The 17,254-nt window shown below is 38.0% G+C and overlaps 1 long non-coding RNA gene and 1 pseudogene across 1 annotated transcript; both read left to right on the forward strand.

Annotated features, from left to right (window-relative positions):
* Positions 1-17,254, forward strand: part of LOC109062242 — a 995,865-nt pseudogene that overhangs the window by 154,096 nt on the left and 824,515 nt on the right.
* Positions 6,637-13,490, forward strand: LOC122141501. The gene is made up of 3 exons (XR_006157846.1): positions 6,637-6,873; positions 12,645-12,969; positions 13,324-13,490. It is a non-coding gene; the product is annotated as an uncharacterized LOC122141501 (long non-coding RNA).

Genomic DNA, 17,254 nt, shown 5'->3' on the forward strand with positions numbered 1-17,254 from the left:
TATAACATATAAATGTTCTTCTGGCTCTTATTAAGACTTTAACTTTATTTTAAAATGTTAAAATTAAAAACAAAATTAATATAATATATTAAAATAGCAGATAATTGTAACTCTGTGTGTAGCTATATTGTGTTACACAACTTGAGTTTAAGATGTTTCAAGTCTTATGGATATTAAAATGTTTTATAATCATTCAGTTGTTGCAAATGACAAAGATCTTCTGATATTATCTCCAGTCTTACTGAGGTATGGCACGAGCAGCTCAACATCTGAGTCAAACTGAAAGCTGCTGCAGTCGGTTTTCATCAGAAATCTAATTTGATCTGTTACAGTAGGTGGACAAATATATTGTGCATCAGCAACTGTTTTGTTTCATCTGTGTTTATTTTGTAGGTAAAGGGCTTCTTCCTGTGCTGCGGTTATGAACCTCACAGACACAGTCTGACTTCCCTCCGACACAGAAAAGATTTACAATCAAATTAAATGAATTGATGAAAACCTGTCTGAACTGGGTTCTTACTAATCATTCATTACTTTAATTTACCTCAAGGTTACAAGTGAAAACTGTATAGTTTATTGTGTGTACATATTGTCTGAAGTATTTCAACATTGACTTAATTGCTAAAATTGTAGAAATTGTTGCTATGAAAGTTAATGAGAAGAAACAAAATGATAGTGATGGTAAAATGAAGCACTGAGGCTCTTTTCTTCGATTACATAATTAACAGTGGTTTACAGTGATTTTAGAACAGCTACGAGTTATTTAAGAGTGTTGTGTCTACAATGATCCTTAGCTGCTCTAACATCACTGTAAATCACTGCTTCTTGGAGCTTATTGATAATATCACATGCTGCATTTACCTTCATAAAATGAGTGCACAAAAAAAATTTTTTTTTGAATAGGATAATAGATATTTATTGTGGTGATATTCAGTATCCAGTATTTTGGTCTGAGTCATTAAACAGTTCAGTCTGATTTAAAAATAAATCATTTCCTTTGGTAAGCTGTTAGTTTTGACAGATGTTGGTTTGTATTTCAGTCATTTCTGCTGCTCTGCTTGACAAAATGAAGAAAAACGAGGGAGAATCTGTCGGTTTAGATCCTGGTGTAATAAACCACCCAAAATGATATGATGATGTGGTATTTTAATGACTCTCTCATCGCTGAAATCACTGGAGATCAGAGTGAGATCTGTACAGATGATCAGTGTAAAGAGAGATTCAGAGACAGACTGAAATTTGGGTCTGGATCTCTGACCATCAAAAACTGTATAACCACAGACTCTGGACTTTATAAACTACAGATCATCAGCAGCAGATTCAGCATCATTAGGAGCTTCAGTGTTACCATCACTGGTGAGTGTAACTTAGTCATTCAGTGCATTCTCTATTGCAGATTTAGAATACAATTCAATATTTTAAAGTTGCTTTGACCTATATTATGACATTATAATTGAGATGTTTTCTATCCACTTTATGCACATGAAAAAAAAAATTAACAATATTTACTCTTTCTCCGTGTTGTATTCCTTCTCTTACTGAGGAAAGTTGTTATTTTGTTTTGCAATTTTTTTTTTGTATGCTTCAAACTGGCTGATCAAGCCCAGCAGCTCATGGTTGTGAAAGTTCACACATTCTTGGCAAAAGGGTTCCTCCACCCTTTTCCTCCATATTTTTGTCATGTACCACCGATAAAAAAAAAAAAATAAATAAAAAAATAATTCACTGTGGCTTGATATGACTTGAACCAACCACAAAAAGTTATATTCTGTAATAAATTAATTTAAAACAATTGGCCACATCAGAAATGGGCTGTACAGCTGACATGAGCAGGTCCATAAATATATGAAGAGTTTGGTTCCAAAACCCAATAAATGCCATTTAAAAAAAATTCTACCAAAATCAGTATTGTTTCTGGTCGGTATGGAGAAGTCATTTAAATTTGTTTTTGTTTTTGTTTTTGTTTTGTTTTTACGCAAAATGTGATATTCGCTGAGTTACTAGGTCAAATTTTCTCCCTTTTTTTTCGAAAACGGAACAAACAGCAGTCTCCCTTTTATGCAGAATGCGATATATCCACTCTAGACAGTAATGGCGGTGCTTTGAATACACCCGGCATCCTAGTTTTCCTCATCTATTTTGTACTTTGTGATCAACAAACAAACATAGGGTGATAAATGATAAATCGCATGTGATTGTCATGCGCATCTCGTCAGTAAATCTGATTCTGTGATTTATAGTACCCATAAATCTCCATCACGGGCTTTTAGATGGAGCAACATTTACTACACAGAGCCGTAGATCACTGACAAGCTACGCTATATCATGTTCATTAGATGAATCATGTTCGATTATGAATGCGATATTGCGTAGCTTGTCGGTGTTAGTGTTTTATTAATGCCATTAATGTTTTTCAGACAGCACATAGCACTAGTCAACTAAATGAATGTAATATGGCAAAGATGAATGCACTTTTGGAAGTTGAATGAAAGAGAAATGTCATTTTGGGATTTCTGCAGTGGCAGCTTGTCAGGGGAGGCACAGCTTCCCCAACATTTTGAGGTGAAAATGAGGATGATTTAATATTAATAAAATTCACAATTCATTTCAGCTCATGTCTCAGAATGTATATATTTTTGTTTGTAATTTCACAGTTGTAATACCATTACGTGAAAGCTCCGCTTTTCTATTGCAAATGTGCCGAGTCTTCTGTTGTAATTACAACCGTTAAGTGATAGAGAAGGGGGAGGCCGAGGAAGAGATGAGCTCTTGTGCCTCCGTTGTTTAAAAAAAATAGCCAATCAGCATCGGGTGTTCACTTTCAGCGCTGAGGAGTGTTGAGAAAATGAACATTATAGAGGCTAGCCTTCCTTCTGATATCAACCATTCATCATAAGCCCAAAACAATTGTTCCCGGGTCGCTTGATTTTGTCCCTTTCAAGATGTGACGTGTAATGTACGAGTCAAAAACGCTAGGCAACTTTCACTTAAACTGTCGAACGATCTCAGCTTCCTTGTGGAAAGTGAGGAACTAACGGATCTCTGCTTCATTACAGTTTGCACATATTTTTTCTTTGCGAATGTTGATCTGCCTTCAAAACAGCCAGTAAAAGAGTTGTGCGATAACGTGCATCATCACTATGACACACCCTTTACAGCATTAGTTCAGGCTTTTGTTCAAACAGCCCTCATTCCGGGACTGAACCCAGCAATGTTACTAGGCACCCGACCCGGGATCCGTCCCGGAATCAGTCCCAGGACATGTTTGCGTTCACACATAAGGCGACCCGGCAATGTTCCGGCAATTTTCTGGGACCAATGTGCAGTGTGAAAGGGGCTATAGAAACGTAAATTACGTGCTATTAGTTTGAACGTCTCCAGTAGCGGCTGGGCTGATAATTTACCAAGAACGCTATGAGGTCACCGTGGTCCGGACCTCGGTAAATTTTTCACGTCCAAAAATAAAATTTGTTCTCTGAATGGTATGAAAAATGATCACGTCCAAAAATAAATGTTGCCAGTTCTCTGAATGACTAATTTGCTGTTAAAAAGTTAATCATACTGAATGTATATATGTATATTTACATATATATACCATGTTTGAAATAATTTTGGTTTATTTTAGTCATATATATATAACATATATATATATATATATATATATATATATATATACATATATATATATGAGAGATCCCAGAGCAGTGGGCAGCTATAGATCCAGCGTCCGGGGGGAACTGGGGGTTCAGTGCCTTGCTCAAGGGCACTTCAGCCATGGGTATTGAGGGTGTAAGAGAGCGCTGTTCATTCAAACCTCTTATGAAACTAATGCCACAACCGACACAAAAACATCAACGGTGCTCCAGCCCTGGAACCTCTTATGATACTTAGAGATATTCTATATATATACATTACCGGTCAGAAACGTTATCGACACTGTCAAAACCTGTAGCATTTAACACTAGTGCAGAGATCTGTAGAACAATTAGGGTACAGAATTAAATGAAATACGCAAACACTAGCCATTAAGAAATCTATGCTAAGTCATGCAGTATAGTAGTTAAACTGACAAATCATGCTATAAACATCCATAAGGGCACTAGACAAAGTTATCAGCTATATAATGGTTATAAATAAAAAAAACTACAACAACAATATGCATGGTTTGCATGAATAATAAACAACTGATAAAATTATCCACCCCATATATATAGTAAAGTATTAACAAACTTTGATGCAATAAATAGGGTTTGATTTAAAAAAAGAGCATCCCTCCAAAACCAAGAAAACATCTTTCACAAACGTCTACATTTCTGTCTCTTTTAAAGTGTTAATAAAGTATATAATTTGTTATAATAATAAGCAGGGGTGCACATAAGTGGTCCACAGGTGCGACCAAAAATAAAAAAAAATGCGCTGTAAAAATAAGTTCTGATAACGCATTTGCGTACCGACATTGTTGACAGCTGTTAATAAACAATTACCATTTTAGATCGACAAACTGTACTATATAAGTTTTCTTTTCAAACTGAAAGAATCTAGGCTATCCCATGCCGTTTTCAGAGCACAATGCAGAACTGTAACATTCATTCACTGACGCTCTTTAAACAGCAGCAGCGCTAAATCCGGAAGCGCGTATACTTACTTGCCGGCAACCCGCCAAAATAAAAGCCTGCTGAGTTTAAGTTTGAAAATGATGAAAACGCTTTTATTTATTTTTAGACTCTTATCCATAGCGTTTTCATCTAAATATTAGATATTAGATATTGGATCAACTAACAACATTTTATATTTAAATCTACTAAAAAATAATTTTTCAAAACCATTTGTTATTAATAAGTATTTGTATTAAATACTAGGCTTACCTTTTGTTTTTAATAATATTATCACACATTGTTATTTAGTTTATTTTATTTAAAAAATAATAAATAGAACAATAATATTATAACTTTTATTATTATTTTTTTTTTTTTAATAGTTATATAATATTTAATGGGTCCAAATATTAAATGGGTCACGCTGTATGCAGTGTGAGGACCAAACCAAATCTCCAGGCTGTCTTATGAGAACCAGGCTGAAAAAATTATGTGCTCCCTTGTTTACGGGGGTTATTATAGCCCAATTCTATAATAAGGGGTCTATAGAAACCCCCTGGACCTCACTAATTTTCAAAGGCTGGCTACGGCTATGAGTAGCGATATTGAATATTTGATCGCCAAAAGATTTTCCAAGCTGTCATTCAAACAGTATATATACAAATTTAAAATAAAGGGAACTATAACTATAGGCTACAGCAGAAGGCCTAATTAAACAGCACAACAGGCAGCTCTCTTTTAGCACAGACTTTTAAGAAGGGATGGATGTTTGTTTCAAGTGATAGGAAAGATAAATTAATTTATGTTATCTTGCTGTTTTCTTTACGTTTTCTGACTAAAAGCCACCAAAAAGCCATTTTAAAATGGTTAAGCAAATAATAATAATAACAATCGGCAGGGATCCCCAGACCAATACAATTAGTGTGCCTCCTCTATTTTAAAATCCACTAGCTGCCACTGGTTTTCTGTGGTCTAATGTGATATTGTTGTTCATGTTCTTGAAATTTTCTTTTATTGCTGTAATAAATTTATAGCAAACAAGAGAACCCATTGAATTCATTTTGGAAGTGATGACTGATGGATGTATTTTTAGTCCAGTGCCTGTGTATAAATATTGATTATGATATAATTGTGTATTTTCATCAGTTTCAATATGAAAAACAACTTTGGATCAACTTACTATGTTGTGTATTTTCATCAGTTTCAATATGAAAAACAACTTTCATTTTGATTCAGTGGATATATTGCATTTTGAGGGAAAAAAGTATCATCAATTTATTGTATTTTGGGGGGAAAAATTATACACTTTTATAATAAATCTTTGAAAATCAAAACCTGGATTTGAATTTTTAATGTTATTATAACCTAAAGATGCTATGTGAAAGTTTGAAACAGAAAATAGTTGTTTTCATCTTGCCCCTTTCTTGGTAAAAAAAAAAAAAAAAAAAAAACGCATTTTTACTCAAATTAATCAAAATAGATTTATTGACTTTTGGAACCAAACTCTTCATATTTAAAATATGAACAATCACAGTAAAGCAGAGATCCAACAATAATGAACAGAAAAAAAAATAGATCTTAAAGGTTAGTTAATCCAAAAACGAATATTCTTTCATTAATTACTCAACCTCATGTCGTTTCAAAACTGTAAGACCTTCGTTCATCTTGGAGGGTCAGACAGCTCTTAGACTCCATCAAAAATATCTTAATTTGTGTTCTGAAGATGAACGAAGGTCTTACGGATTTGGAATGAGTATGGATAATTAGTAGGGTGAGTATTTAATGACAGAATTGAATTTTTGGGGTGAACTATCCCTTTAAATACAAAAGCAATTGAGGTGATTAGTGACAAAACAGCTGAGCAAAATGACAAATCAAACAAAACTGAGTGCAACTGTGACAATTTTTACAGCACTACTCCAAAAATGGCTTTTAATAAATGAGCTGTTTGCAAACAAGACAGAATTAGATGGTGTTGGTACAGATGATGTGTCAGTGGAGGAGGGAGATTCAGTCACTCTACAAACTGATGTTGAAATGAACAAACAAGACAGAATTAGATGGTATTTTAATACCATTCGCATAGCAGAAATAATTTATAACCACAGTAAGATCTGCACAGATGATCAGTGTAAAGAGAGATTTATGGACAGACTGAAGCTGGACAGTCACACGGCTGATCTCACCATCACAAACATCAGAACTACAGACGCTGGAGTTTATGTACTACTGATGAACAGCCGCAACAGTGAGAGGATCTTCTATGTTGCTGTCAGTGGTGAGTCATATATGTTTTATACTTAACTTATATACTGTGTTTAGTATAGAAGTGACACCCAGACTGACAAATCATAATTGTTGAGAAATACGCGTGACATTTTTTCCGACGTTGCACTTTGTCAGTCATTTCAATGGAATGGTAATGTAGCAGATGTACTTGCTGTACCTGCTTTCATTATTGAATGCATCTGTGCCAGCTGTCAAAGATGAGCTAATATGAAAGCATTTCAAACAGCTCAAGTATTTGTTTAAGGTGTGCCTTGTTGGCTTATTATTTCAGTACCCTGCCGAAACAGATAGCATTGTTTTTAGCACTTGGATGCAGACTTTGTAGTTTATAATGAGAACATTTTTGAGTTAGTGAATGTACAATGAACAAAACTCTTACGTGCAGTTTAAATGCATCTGATTTGATTATGTGTTAAACCAGACATGTCTGTTAAAGTGCTCAGCACTGCAAAAATTGTTGACTAAATCCTTTAACACAATGGAAGTGCATAAAAAAGCCGTAATCATAACTATTAATAATTCACATTTACCTCTGTTAAAGTGGAATTTGGAGAGTTGTCTCAGTGTTCATAAATGAACTGAATGATAAACCATTTAAATCACTGATTTGTTAGTTCTAACAGTTCCCTTTCGATACTTCACTCATACTGCGTATGGGGAAATGCTCCTTTTTTCCTCGATACTGAAGCCTTTTTTTCAATAACGCAGTGCAACTGCACTGCCATTGGTCTAATCTGTTAATCTTTTTTAAACCAATGACAGCGCTGTGTAGCTGCACGAGCCTGTGGCGATGCAGCGTGCCAAAGCCCGCCTAAATGGGCGGGGCAAATGGCTATATAAGGCGAACACATATTTCGCATTTTCAAAATCAGAGCATTTTTCCTCTTCCACACTCATCAGTGTTCAGGCCCCTGTTCAGGGGCCTGCCATCCGACGCTATCCAGCCGCTTGTCACGCGGGCCGAGGCCTGGGAGGCCATCCCCGGAGTGTCCAAGTGGGTTTTGGGTATAATAAAACACGGCTACTCACTCCAGTTCACCCGAAGACCCCCGCGTTTCCGTGAGGTGATTCCCACTTTGGTCAAAGAGTATAGAAGCCAAGAGGCGAAACTCAATAGAACGCTCCATAGCAACAGTTGCCCCCTGAAGCAAAACGCCGAGAAATAATGGGAGTCAATGGCACTGAAAAACTTAACATAACAAAAACTTAACATAACTTAATTTTTTCTGGCCGTCATATCTAATCATGAAAACAATTTAAAATACATTAATGAGGATGACCGATGTTAAATGACAGAAAATATACATCTATGTGTCGGTTATGCATGGCCTAATTACCCTTAGGAAAATAAAATTTTGGGACAAAATATTACTATAGAAGTACTATAAGACTACTATAGAAATACTATAGCGGCTCTAGGATATTATACAGGTATTACAGAACATAACATACTTCTGTGATGTTCTGTAATACCTCTATAATATTTTTAAGCTGTTATAGTATTTCTATAGTAGTCTTATCGTACTTCTGAAGTATGTCCCAAATTACTATAGGCCCAGTATTCCTATATAAGATTACTATAATACTGTATTTTGTCCCAAAATACTATAAGATTCCTATAATACTTTTTCGTAAGGGTATGTCCCCCACCGAATTGGCTTCATTAGACTACCACTTACGGTTTGCAAAGATACAATTATAAAATTACTGCAAACCTTTAATCTATAAATATTTATGTTCTATTATGCATTTTCCTTGTTACATGAATAACAGAAATTCATGAAATAATATATATAGGCAGACACACAGTAATAAGATTTATTCAAATGTTGATTTTGACATTAGTGAATTTGGAAAAATAAATAAATAAATAAATAAAACAATTATAAATGAGCATTTCTAAAGACAGTTCATCTTTTACATAGTATTTCACAAAAATATTAACAACTTGTTTTTCAACATCTTCAGCGAAAGTGCACACAGTGAACGTTTCAATGGCAAGAACAAAAAACAATCTGTGAATGTCCTATTACAGACGGAAAGGTACAAAAAAAAGATGTGCAATCTAGCAAGTGCACACATGAACTATAAACAGTACTAAAATGGAAGTGGTGCCATAAGATCTCAGTAATTAATCAGACACCACCATCTATTGTGTTTGCATTTGTGTATGAGAAGTTTGTTTGTGTTTTTTTTTCTTTTTGTGAGAGAAGAGGCATTGACATAGAATGGAAGCATTGGTCAAAAAGGTGTATAATCTAGCAAATGCACACATGAACAAAAAATAACTCTGACCATCTTTCGGAAACTAGTGTACTACTAGCCAGCTACTAGCCAGTTCAAGTTTTGTATAGATTTCTAAAAATGAACAGCAAAACCTCTACACTGGTAGAGATTTGAACAAACAAACAATAAATATCAGTTCAAGTTTTGTATAGATTTCTAAAAATGAACAATAACTGATTGGAAGAACTGATCATTTGAACTGACTGAAAGAACTGATCATATGATGATTTCAGCAGCTTTCAGTCCATAATGGCGGCCGCGCCTCCGCAGCGCCATCTACAGACTGTTACCCATAACACAACAGAGTTTCGCCTCTTGGGCTTCTATACTCTTTGCTTTGGTAGAACCAGACGACGCTCAGGTCCTCTGCACCAAAGTGATGACTCTGCTTAGGAAGGGAGCCATAGAAATAGTTCCTCCCTCAGAAAGCGGATCGGGGTTCTACAGCCTTATTTCCTTGTCCCCAAGAAAGATGGCGGTCTCAGACCCATCTTAGACCTCAGGCTCTCCCTCATGAGACGGAAGTTCAGGATGTTGACATTGAAACAGATCCTCACGCAGATTTCCCCCGAGGACTGGTTCTTCTCACTGGACCTGAAAGATGCTTACTTTCACATCCAGATAGCCCCCCCCATCACAGACGATTCTTGAGATTCGCATTCGAGGGCGTGGCTTACCAATATACAGTCCTTCCCTTCCCACTTTTACGAATTGTATGAACGAGGCGCTTTCCCCTCTGAGACAGATGGAAATCCGTGTTCTGAACTCTCTCGTCGACTGACTCATTCTAGCCCAGTCGCGAACCGAGCTAGACCATCACAGATCCGTGCTCCTGAGCCACTTAGAGTGCCTAGGACTCAGGGTCAATTTTGCCAAGAACTCACTGCTCCCCAGCCAACGTATTACATAGCTTGGCCTTCTACGAATGCCTGGTAATTCAGCAGCTCGCGGCTTCCACCAGGAACAAAGCCTGTTTCCCTCTGAAGTTCTTCCAGAGGATGCTAGGGCTGATGGCTTCTGCCTCCCCAGTTTTGCAGCTTGGCCTTCTACGAATGCGGCCCCCTGCAATACTGCCTGAAACTCCGGTGTCCCACCTCATGCTTAGCGGCACGGGCGCTTTCGCATCAGGGTCAACCATGCCTGTCTGGCAGCCCTGGAACCTTGGATGAACCCTGTTTGGTTCAGACGTGGAGTAGCCCTACAGGCGGTTTCCAGAAGGACGGTGCTCTCAACAGATGCGTCCAACCTGGGTTGGGGCGTTTGTGTGAGGGCAGACCAGCCTTCGGCTCATGGTCACATGAGGAGAGCCATCTGCATATCAACTGCCTCGAGATGCTGGCAGTGGAACGAGCCCTTCAATCCTTTCAGGTGATCCTGAAGGGGCGTCGCGTCCTAGACCAGTCATACAGCATGACAGTGGTGTCCTACATAAATCATCAAGGTGGCCTTTCATCCAGCCTCCTCTGCACGCTGGCAAAGCGCCTCTTGGAATGGGCATTACCCAGGCTGCGATCGCTTAAGGCGACGCATATACCTGGCAGGACAAATCTGGGAGCAGACATGCTATCTCGGAGCAATGTCCCCTCGGACGAGTGGATGCTCCATCCACAGACGGTTCTCAAAATCTGGGAGATTTTCGGGAAGGCAGAGATCGACCTCTTCGCCTCAGAAAGTAACTCAATTTGCCCAACCTATTTTTCGAAGGACACAGATGTGCTGGCCCACAACTGGCCCAGCCTCCTTCTTTATGCTTTTCCTCCAATCGCTCTGATCCTTCAGGTCATCAGATGAGTAAGGGAAGACAAGCACAGAGTCCTCCTGGTGGCCCCACTCTGGAGGAGCCAAGTTTGGTCCTCAGAGCTATTCAGGCTTTCCACGAAAGCCCCGTGGCCGATCCCCCTGAGGCGGGACCTCCTTTCTCAGGCGAACAGGACAATCTGGCATCCACAGCCAGAACTCTGGGCTCTGCACCTATGGTCCCTCGATGCGAGCCTTTAAGCCTCCCCGGGGACGTGCTAGACACCATTGCTCAGGCGAGAGCCCCGTCTACAAGACGCCTCTACGCCCAGAAATGGTCAGTCTTCGTTGACTGGTGCTCAGCATGAAACGAAGACCCTGTTGAGTGTGACGTATCTCCGATACTGTCATTTCTCCAAAAGCGTCTAGACAAGGGTCTCACCCCTTCCACGCTCAAGGTGTACGTAGCAGCCATCGCAGCATTTCATGCTCCTATTGCTGGCCAATCAGTGAGTCGAAACAGCCTCATTGTATATTTCCTGAGAGGTTCTAGGCGGTTGAACCCCCCACATCCTCTCACTGTTCCCACTTGGGACCTTCACACGGTCCTCAGAGCACTAAAAAGGACCGCTCTTTGAGCCGCTGCGGTCAGCTGACCTTTAGGCCTCTAACGCTCAAAACCGCTCTGCTACTTGCTCTAGCATCGGTCAAGCATGTTGCCGATCTGCAGGCCCTATCGGTGAGCCCTGCATGCCTTGAGTTTGGGCCCAATGACTCGAAGGTCATTTTAAAACCCAGGCATGGCTACGTCCCTAAAGTGCTCTTGACCCCGTTCAGAGCACAGGTCATTTCCCTCTCGGCACTGCCTCCTTTGTCAGGCGAGCGAGAGCTAGAATTACTTTGCCCAGTGAGGGCTTTGAGGATATACATTGAGCGGTCACAGCCGTTCCGGCAATCTGACCAGCTTTTTGTCTGCTTTGGTGGCCGCACCAAGGGGTCTTCAGTTTCAAAGCAGCACCTCTCGCACTGGATAGTCGACACTATCGCTCTGTGTTACTCCTCTATGTTACTCCGGCTGGTCCTCGCCGTCCACTTTTGTCAGATTCTATAACTTGGACATCCCGACCTTGCATGCTCGGGTCCTTTCGGTATGATAACGATGGCCTCTATCAGACTCCATCATCATGCCACCTCCAGGGAGCTAGCTCCCTCTTTGCAGTGTACTCTGGCGATTTGCCTGCTTGTATAGCCATTCGCCCTGCACATTTTGGCAGGCTTTGGCGCGCTGCATCGCCACAGGCTCGCGCAGCTATGCAGTGCTGTCATTGGTTTAAAAAAGTTTAAGAGATTAAACCAATGGCAGTGCAGTTGCACTGCATTATTGAAAAAAGGCTTCAGTATCGAGGAAAAAATGAGCTTTTCCCCATATGCAGTACTCGTTCCGTATCTCAGGGAACCAAGGTTACGTTCGTAACAGAGTACGTTTTGGTTCATAAAAAATATACATCTGTGTGTTTTTTTTTGTAATGCTTCTAATTATATTACTGATCATCTTTTCACCTCACCTTGTTATCTGTTTTCATGAGGATTTGAAAAATAAAAACATGGATATATGTTGCTTTTCAGACTTAAAGTCAAGAAAAAGCATGCATACTCACTTTCGTGCCCAGTGTAGTTTTGTTTGTTTGTTTGTTGTTGTCCAAAAAAAGGTCCTCCAGCAGTGGGTTTGTGTTTCAGGTGTTTCTGCTGCTGAACGAGATGAAAAGAAGATAAAGTCAGTGAAAGAGGGAGAATCTGTTACTTTAGATCCTGATGTAATAAAACCAAATGATCTAATGAGATGGTATTTTAACAACTTTCCCATCGCTGTAATCACTGGAGATCAGAGTAAGATCTGTACAGATGATCAGTGTAAAGAGAGATTCAGAGACAGACTGAAGCTGGATCATGACTGGATCTCTGATCATCATGGACATTAGAACTACAGACTCTGGACTCTATAAACTACAGATCAACAGCAGCAGATTCTGCATTATAAGGAGCTTCAGTGTTACTGTCACTGGTGAGTGTAATTCAGTCCTTCAGTGCCTTAGAAAACAGTTTGAAATACTTATATCTTACTGCAGATGTTTTTACTGTTGATCATCTCCATCATCTTCACATGCAAATCAAAGCAACAGATAGTTGTCACATTGAGTTTTGTCACACTATGATTTTTACAGTTTTGTTAGATTTTTGTAAGAAATGCCTAATTTTCCTGTGTAAGCTACTGTTGCTAATAATAATACTCAAATAAATAAATATGTGTTAGGCTACATTCAACAATATCATACAACTTTCTGCTGAAAGTCAGTCAAAAGTACTGGTAAAGTTAATTATCAGTTGATCCCTAGTAATGACGACTATGTGTCTTTAGCTTTTCTAGGTTCAGGTCCACCTTCAGGTAATGTAGTAGAAAAATATCCTGCTGTTATTGGTGGTGGTGCTTTTCTTTTGGTCATGGCTGCAGCAGCTGCTTTTGTGATGTACATACGTGGAAAAATCAAATCACCAGGAAAAGACGGCAAGTATTACATAGAACTGACTGTACAAAATGTAAATATGAGATTGATTGTGCAAGCAGAATCTTTTAAATGTTATACAGGTGCTGGTCATATAATTAGAATATCTTTAAAAAGTTTTATTTCAAAAAAGATTTAGAGAATGGAAAAAAAACTTATTTCAGTAATTCCATTCAAAAAGTGAACCTTATAATATTATATTCATTCATTACACACAGACTGATATATTCCAAATGTTTATTTCTTTTAATTTTGACGATTATAACTGACAACAAAGGAAAATCCCAAAATCAGTATCTCAGAAAATTACAATATTGTGAAAGGTTCAATATTGAAGACACCTGGTGCCACACTCTAATCATCTAATTAACTCAAAATACCTGCAAAGGCATTTAAATGGTCTCTCAGTCTAGTTCTGTAGGCTACACAATCATGGGAAAGACTGCTGACTTGACAGTTGTCCAAAAGACGACCATTGACACCTTGCACAAGGAGGGCAAGACACAAAAGGTAATTGCAAAAGAGGCTGGCTGTTCACAGAGCTCTGTGTCCAAGCACATTAATAGAGAGGCGAAGGGAAGGAAAAGATGTGGTAGAAAAAAGTGTACAAGCAACAGGGATAACCGCACCCTGGAGAGGGGTGTGTAATAAAACCCATTCAAAAATGTGGGGGAGATCCACAAAGAGTGGACTGCAGCTGGAGTCAGTGCTTCAAGAACCACTACGCACAGACGTATGCAAGACATGGGTTTCAGCTGTCGTATTCCTTGTGTCAAGCCACTCTTGAACAACAGACAGTATCAGAAGCATCTCGCCTGGGCTAAAGACAAAAAGGACTGGACTGCTGCTGAGTGGTCCAAAGTTATGTTCTCTGATGAAAGAAAATTTTGCATTTCCTTTGGAAATCAGGGTCCCAGAGTCTGGAGGAAGAGAGGAGAGGCACACAATCCACGTTGCTTGAGGTCCAGTGTAAAGTTTCCACAGTCAGTGAAGGTTTGGGGTGCCATGTCATCTGTTGGTGTTAGTCCACTGTGTTTTCTGAGGTCCAAGGTCAACACAGCCATATACCAGGAAGTTTTAGAGCACTTCATGCTTCCTGCTGCTGACCAAATTTATGGAGATGCAGATTTCATTTTTCAAAAGGACTTGGCACCTGCACACAGTGCCAAAGCTACCAGTACCTGGTTTAAGGACCATGGTATCCCTGTTCTTTGGCCAGCAAACTCGCCTGACCTTTACCCCATAAAAAATCTATGGTGTATTGTGAAGAGAAAGATGCGATATGCCAGACCCAGCAATGCAGAAGAGATGAAGGCCACTATCAGAGCAACGTGGGCTCTCATAACACCTGAGCAGTGCCACAGAGTGATCGACTCCATGCCACGCCACATTGCTGCAGTAATTCAGGCAAAAGGAGCCCCAACTAAGGCCGGGTTCACACCGCAAGCGGTGCCTATGTTAACAGATGAGAGCGTTCACACCGCACGCAGAGGCTGCGCGGCAGAGCATTGCAGGAGCAGAGCAGAAGCAGCAGTGCTGCGATCGTTTCGGCACTGGGTCTATTTTTGCTGCGCTGCTGACGGTCAGTTAAAGTGAAAGTACACCTTTGATGGACAAAATAAATATGATTTCACACAAAACGTGCTCTAAATGCACAAAATAAGCACATCTAAGGTGTTTTAATAAGAACTGGAGTATGTTAGGAAAGAAAATTAATATTAAAAATATTTATAGAAGATAAAGTGACAATGATCATGGGCAAAATACACATGTACTGACACGAAAAAGTATTTTTCCCCAAAATTTGCATTAATGATATCTACTGTGTTTTTAGCAAATTACATTAAAAATGTATGATATTTAAATTCACATATTTTTCTATTTTTTATTATATATATATATATATATACATATATATATATATATATTATTATTATATTATAATTTATTTTTTTTTTTTTTTTACAAAATCTGTCAAAGTACTTACAGTTCTATCCCAAAATAAACTTTTTGGCCGAAATACAAAAACAACTTTAAATAATTTATACTGCTAGTTTAGCCTTAGAGATTTATTTATTATTATTAGTAGTAGTCGTATTCTTATAACTAGGCCTATATATTGGCAGAAGAACGGATGTTCAGCGGCTCTTAGTGCAGATGGTAAGTAATTTTATAGGGTTTTTGACGCTTTCGCTGGCACACGAGCAAACAACTCAATATAGATAGGCAAATAGCATAGATTAATATAGGCCTAGCACACATAGCTACAGTATAGACATCTATGATCTGCGTCTTTTTTTTTTCTATTTTCGAGAGTTTGCTCATTTACATTGTCTCTGTTAAGAAGTTTGCCGTATACATTTATGAATTATCTATAAGCTTTTTATGATGGGTAATGTATGTATTTGATGTGTCAGATATTCCGTGTATCAACATATAAAAGAGTTTTTTTTATGGAGGTAAGAGCTAATATAATAAATATATATTAGGATATATATATATATATATAATATTATTATATATAGATATTATTATTATTATTATTATTATTTATTATTTTGTTAAAATATGTCAAAGTACTTACAGTTCTAGGTTCACCGCAACCTCAAAAGCCTGCCACTTTCCTCTAATACATTGGAATGTTCAGCAAGAAAACATGTGTTGGCTACATAAACCAATGTGTGAAATTGTAGAATTATTGTTCTTTTCAAGAAAAAACACAAAATTGATTCATTGGAACCAACTTGACAGTACTCTGTCCAAAATCCGCTGTTCAGTTGCGCGCTGCCTCCGCTGCCGGTGTGAAAGCAAAAGCCGCCTAGCCTTCCGCTCTGCTGTTAAGTAATATTGAACCCGACGTAAGTATTGAGTGCTGTACATGCTCATACTTTTCATGTTCATACTTTTCAGTTGTCCAAGATTTCTAAAAATTCTTTCTTTGTATTGGTCTTAAGTAATATTCTAATTTTCTGAGATACTGAATTTGGGCTTTTCCTTATTTGTCAGTTATATCCATCAAAATTAAAAGAAATAAACATTTGAAATATATCAGTCTGTGTGTAATGACTGAATATAATATACAAGTTTCACTTTTTGAATGGAATTAGTGCAATAAATCAACTTTTTGATGATATTCTAATTATATGACCAGCACCTGTATATTTTTATTCAAAGTGACAAAATTAAGAGTTAAGAGCTAATGTTTTGGCTAGATTCTATCAAAATTCTTACAGTAACATTAATAGAATGTTTGTTTAAAGTTATCTGGTGACTAACTTTAGTCTGTGTTTAAAGTAAGGCAGTTGTCTCCTTGAAACTCTGAATCTCAGAAAGTGAACTGAATTTATTTGTTATAAATTCAGATCTGTGAGGTCTTTAAGTGGTGTGTATCAGTTTGCTTTATCTCTGTCTTTCATTCAGAAATCATCACACATAAACACTGAGCATATGTGTTTTTTTTACTTTAGAATGAAGAACAGAAATCTTTAGATGAAGAAGACATCAGAGAAGAAAAAACACATTTTTATTCAGAGACTGCACAAGACAGATACTCTGCAGATGAATGATGTTAATGAGATGCCCCCTCAACTAGAACTACAGTAGAACTAGAACAGCTAGAATGATATTTATTATTTTAATAGTTTCACTAAAAGTGTACATAAGTCAAGTCAAGTCAAGTCAAGTAAAGTCAAGTCAAGTCACCTTTATTTATATAGCACTTTAAACAAAAATGATTCCATCAAAACAACTGAACAACATTAATTAGGAAAACAGTGTGTCAATAAT

This window comes from Cyprinus carpio, chromosome B22, assembly GCF_018340385.1.
Source record: "Cyprinus carpio isolate SPL01 chromosome B22, ASM1834038v1, whole genome shotgun sequence".
NCBI classification, from domain to species: domain Eukaryota; kingdom Metazoa; phylum Chordata; class Actinopteri; order Cypriniformes; family Cyprinidae; genus Cyprinus; species Cyprinus carpio.